This window comes from Rhinopithecus bieti, unplaced genomic scaffold (assembly GCF_001698545.2).
Source record: "Rhinopithecus bieti isolate Rb0 unplaced genomic scaffold, ASM169854v2 scaffold_23869, whole genome shotgun sequence".
In the NCBI taxonomy this organism is placed as follows: domain Eukaryota; kingdom Metazoa; phylum Chordata; class Mammalia; order Primates; family Cercopithecidae; genus Rhinopithecus; species Rhinopithecus bieti.
This window is the reverse complement of record NW_016810959.1, coordinates 105,072-111,071: the sequence shown is the minus strand read 5'-3', so window position 1 is coordinate 111,071 and position 6,000 is coordinate 105,072. Positions and strand designations below refer to the sequence as shown.

Below are 6,000 nucleotides of genomic sequence, written 5' to 3'. Positions count from 1 at the left end.
AAAAAAAAAAAAAAAAAAAAGAATAAGATACCTCAAAGACCACATACTCTGATCATAATGCAATAAAAAGAATTCAACAGTGTAAACTTCGTTTGAGCATATGATTTTTTTTTTTCCTTTCTGTTTGAGACAAGAGTCTTGCTCTGTTGCTCAGGCTGGAGTGCGGTGGCACGATCTCAGTTCACTGCAACCTGTCTCCTGGGTTCAAGCGATTCTCCAACTCAGCCTCCCGGGTAGCTGGGGTTACAGGTGCCCGCCACCACATCCGGCTAATTTTTGTATTTTTAGTAGGGTTTCGCCATGTTGGCCAGGCTGATTTGAACTCCTGAGCTCAGGTGATCCACCCACCTCAGCCTCCCAAAGTGCTAGGATTACAGGCCTGAATCACCATTCCCTGCCAACCTGCTGGGTTCTTAAGTGATCCTCCCACCTCACCCACCCAAGTACCTGGGACTACAGGTGTATTCCACTACACCCAGCCAATTTTTCAAATTTTTTTGTAGAGACCAGGTCTCAGCATGTTTCCCAGGCTGGTCTTGAACTCCTGAGCTCAAGCAACCCACCTGTCTGGGCCTCCCGAAGTGCTCAGATTACAGGTGTGAGCCACCATGCCTGGCAAGCATATGATTTTTTTTTTTTTTTTTTTGGGAGATGGAGTCCCACTCTGTTGACCAGGCTGCAGTGCAGCGGCGTGATCTCGGCTCACTGCAACCTCTACCTCCCTGGTTCAAGTGATTCCTCTGCCTCAGCCTCCCGAGTAGCTGGGATTACAGGCTCACAGCACCATGCCCAGCTAATTTGTTGTATTTTTAGTAGAGATAGGGTTTCACCATGTTGGCCAGACTGGTCTCAAACTTCTGACCTCAGGTAATCCACCTACCTTGGCCTCCCAAAGTGCTGGGATTACAGGTGTGAGCCACTATGCCTGGCCAAGCATATGATTTTTAATGCCATAACTATATGCATGTTTCTAGAAGCTTTTTTTGCCACTCAGTGACATTATGAATGACACTGTATGTCAGTATGTGTCGGAATCACCTCATTCTTGATAATGGGTTCAGAACCAATTTTGATTAATGTTAACTGATTAACTGCAATTTTTAATGTTCAGCTGAAATACATCTATAATTTTTTATTGGCCTTCCAAAAGTGTCATAAAAAAAGCCTAATCATTCACATATTATCCTATCAGATGTGAAAAGCCCATTTCTATGCTTTCTGGCCCTGCCACAAAGTCTTTTCTTCTTCCTTTAATTTTCCCCCTAGACCAACATAGTACGATAGAACTAACTTTGGTGAGGGAAATTTCTGTATCAGTAATTTGCAAACTATAGCCCACAAACTAAATCCAGCGCATTGCTTCATTTTGTGCTGCTCATGAGTGAAGAATGATGTTTTTTGCATTTTTAAGTGATTGAAGAAAAATCAAGAGAATATTTCATGACACATGAAAATTACATGAAACTCAAATTTTATTATTCATAAGAATTTTATTGGAACACACCCATGCTCATTTTTGTACATGTTGTCCGGCTGATTTTGCATTGTATCAGCAGAATTGAATAGTTGTGACAGAGACCTTGGGGCCTACAAAACCAATACCTGTTTTCTATGTCTTTGCTGTCTTATGTGATAGCTGCTAGCCAAATGTGGCTTTTGAGCACTTGAGTTGTGACTAGTGTGGGTGAGAAACTGATTTTTAATTTTACTTCATTTTAATTCACCTACATTTTAAGTCACGTGTGGCTAGGGTCTACCATATGGGACAGCACAGTTGTAGACATGCCACCTTTCCCCTAGTTCTTGCCTCCTTGTACTTGACTTTCCTCCTGCTGATGTCTTCCTGGTTTCTATTTAATTAATGATGCAACTATTGTTATAGAATTCATTAGGCTACCATTGCTGATTAGCTCACATGTATAGTGCATCAGTAGCCCATTGGTCTCACCAACTGTTTGCCATCTGAGTTCTGTTGTAGACATTTTATCTTAAGCTTAGGGCAGAGGGCATTTATTTGCTGTAAAAAAAGGAAGCCAATAAATTATTGGGAAAGTAAGAAAAAGTACTTAGCCAGGAATAAAAATCTAGTAAAATCATTGATGCCAAAAATTGCCATTTATGACAAGGACCTATAAATGTGCCTGTGTATAGTCATGTGTCTCTTGTAACCGTATCTTTGTATGTATATGTTTTCATCTTTTTCTGAGATGTTATACTTGAGCATGTAAGCTATTAAATATTTTGTGTGTGTTTTGAAATATAACCTATACATACCCCCAGTCCACCCCAGGACTCGTAATTTATTCTTTGTAAATATATGGGACTTATGGGTGGGGAGAGATTGACATGTTCAGAACTGACAGAAGGCCATGTGGCAAGTGAAGTGATGATGGTGAGGCCTGCAGGATCCAGATCCTGCTGGGCCCTGGGAGCACACAGTGGAGGTTGGATTTTATTCTGACTGCGTTGTGGAGCCATTGGTTGGTTTTAAATAGGAGTGACAGATTTGTGTTTATAAAATGTCTCTGGCTGCTCTGTGGGTAGCAGGGACCAAGAGCAGAAGCAGAGAGACGAGTTGGAGACTTCTTACCTTGGTAGAGGCATGATGTGATGGGCCTTGGTGACAGCAGCGGAGGTGGAGAAAAATGAAAACAATTGATGTACATTTTGGAGGTTGAGCCAAAAGACTTTGCCAAGACCAGGTCTGAGGCAAATCAAAAGTTCATTTAGGACAAGTCAGTCAGGAGATGCCTAGGCAGGTCATGGCTAGAGGGGTACATCCAGGAACCATCAACAGAGTGGGCGCTGTCACCTAGGGACAGTGCAGAGAGGCTCTTGGCCTGCTACTTTTCTTTATATTCAATATCCACTTGGTGGAATCTTGCAAGTTTTTAAGATGTAGCTTAGATTTCATTACTTTTGACACCTAAGATTGGTTTGAATTTGACACCTAGGATGAGCCTTTTCCTTTGTTTACATGACACCTCCATATTTTGTCACTTTTTTTTTTTTGAGATGGAGTTTTGCTCTTGTCACCCAGGCTGAAGTGCAATGGCTTGATCTCTGCTCACTGCAACCTCCACCTTCCAGGTTCAAGTGATTCTCCTGCCTCAGTCACCCGAATAGTGGGATTACAGGCGCCCGCCACCATGCCCAGCTAATTTTTAAATATTTTTAGTAGAGAAAGGGTTTCACTATGTTGACCAGGCTGGTCTTGAAATCCTAACCTCAGGTGATCCGCCTGCCTCGGCCTCCTAAAGTGCTGGGATTACAGGTGTGAGCCACCGTACCTGGCCTTGTATTTTGTCACTCTTCACTTTGTATTTATTTGCTTTTGTGCTTATTCCCCCTCTGCTTCCCACCAAGTTTCTCAAGGCCACATACATGGTTTTGATGCCACATCTTTGCGTTTCTAGCATTTAATACCTTGCCTGCACATAATAGACCCCTAATAAGTATTCTGTTGAGTATTTGGCAATAATATAAGCTGCAGATCCAACTATTGTAATTGAGTTTTTTTGTCTTATAAATTCAAATTGTATTCTAGGAAGTTTCATATAACTTTGAGTTTTTCATGTATCAGTGATCTTTTAGTGTTATGATCTTTGTTATTAGTAACATCTTATTTGTATACTATTTTACATGTAGTTAAGCACTTTAGTAGATATTCATTTGATCTACCTATGACCTCTTGATTTGAATTAGGCAGGAATTATTATCACCATTTTCTATAGATAGAGAGCTGGGTTCAGAGAGAAACTTATCTGTGTCCATAACTGGGACTTGAACCCTTTACTTCTTGCTGTTAAGTGACATTTCTGCCACACTAAACTGCTTTTTCTGTGTCACTAGATTTTTGAAAAATTAATTACTGTGATATATTGTTTGTTCTCCAGAGCTGAATTGGTGTCTTCTGTTAACGTAATAGGATTTTAAAGCTGGGTAGGTGACCTCACCTGTCCTCTACTCCTATAGCCTTATAGAGTAAATGAAGCCTGGACAAGTGACATGGCTTGCCCAAGACCATCCAGCTGGGTAAAGTGGGGTAGGCCCACAGTAAAACAGAATCCCAGTCTCCTCATTTCCTGCTCAGTGGATTTCTTCCCTTCCTGTACCTCCTGCTTCCCCCTACCCCATCTTTTACAGCTGATGTTTCTAACATAAATGGGGTCTTTCTGCTTTGTAGCTATCAGGTGCAACGGAAGCCTTGACATTATATTACGGAATTTATTTCTGAAAGGAGAATGTGGGGAGGGGGAGGAGGCACGGGGATCAGTAATGTACACAAACTTCATCTTTTTTTTTTTTTTTTAAGTGTTTTCTCTCCTGGCCGGGCACAGTGGCTCACGCCTATAATCCCAGCACTTTGGGAGGCCGAGGCAGGTGGATCATTTGAGGTCAGGAGTTTGAGACCAGCCTGGCCAACATGGTGAAACCCCATCTCTACCAACAAAATACAAAAAAAAAAATTAGCCAGGCATGGTGAGGGGTGCCTGTAATCCCAGCTACTCGGGAGGCTGAGGCAGGAGAATTGGTTGAACCTGGGAGGCGGAGGTTGCAGCGAGCCAAGATTGCACCACTGCACTCCAGCCTGGGTGACAGAGGAGACTCTATCTCCAAAAAAAAAAAAAAAGTTTTCTCTCCTATTGTTTGTTAATATATAGTCATTCAGTAGTGAATTCCTTTACTAAATATTCCGCATAAGAAAGTGAAGGTTATTGGCCAGGTGTGGTAGCTCGAGCCTGTATTCCCAGCACTTTGGAAGGTTGAGGCGGGAGGATCGCTTGAGCCCAGGAATTCAAGACCAACCTGAGCAATATAGGGAGCCCTTGTCCCTACAAAGAATTTAAAAATTAGCCAGGCCTGGTGGTGTGTGCCCTTGGTCCCAGCTACTCTAGAGGCTGAGGTGGGAGGATCACTTGAGCCTGGGAGGTTGAGGCTGCAGTGAGCTATGATCACATCACTATACTCCAGCCTGGGCAATAGAGTGAGACTATGTCTCCAAAAAAAAAAAAAAAAAATGAAGATTATTAAAATTGAAGGCATGGAATCACCACAACACAAAACACTATTTAGCAGCGCTTTTTCTGTTATCAGTGTGTGCATATGTGCTATTTTTTGTCTTTTCTTATCAGTATGTTAAATGTAATGTCAAGTCTGTTGTGTCTTGAACCAGTTATTTAACATTAATAATGAAATATATATACACTTGTCTGTTTGGTTCTGCCTTTTATTCCCTTGAGAGTAACCCACAAAGAATGGCCTAGCTGAGTCAGAGAGAGGAAGTAATTACTAGAACAGTCTTCTTAGTACTGTTCTGCTTCCAACCTGAAAGATTTAGTACCAGATATGACAGTATCTGTCACTGCAGGCTACTAGACTCTCGTGTAAGAACATAGTTCCATTTCTGTGAGCTAACTGCTGCCCTTCTATAACCTTCACTTTCTGCCAGCATGGTCTGCATTCAAACCAATGACCTTGAGGTAAAAGTCTCCAGATAACATGATTGGTCCCCGTGCTCTCATGATTTCCTTACTTAAGCAATTAAAGGCCAAAGCAAGATGCTTAGTAACTCCTTTTCCACATAGAGGCACAAATAAAGGAAAGCTAGTCACAAGTTTTGAACCAAAGAGTTGAGAGAAGAATCATAACTTGTCTCTATTTAATGGTTGGAAACGCTCACAGACTTCTCTGAAGTCTCTCCCCATTTTGTACCTTTCTTACAAGTGATGACTATATACTTTTACCTGACAAGGGAGAGACCAGGGTCACGAAGGTGGTATTCCCAGGGTGAGGCTTATTCATTGCACTCCGGATGTGCTGACCCCTGTGATTTCCCCCAATGTGGGAAACTCAACTGCATAATTGTGATAGTGAGGGACTGCGTTCATGCTTTCCCCTGGTTAAATTAAAATTTTAAAGTTATTTTAAAATATAAAAAACAAGATTTGACTGTATTCTGCCTTGCACCACTCTTCTTTGTCTTTCACTAGTGCAAAA

General features: G+C 41.7%; 1 protein-coding gene across 3 annotated transcripts in view; it reads left to right on the top strand.

The window, feature by feature from the left end:
- The window catches only part of BMPR1A (bone morphogenetic protein receptor type 1A), a 166,343-nt gene that overhangs the window by 126,346 nt on the left and 33,997 nt on the right, over nt 1–6,000 (top strand). The gene's annotated exons all lie outside the window — the stretch shown is intronic.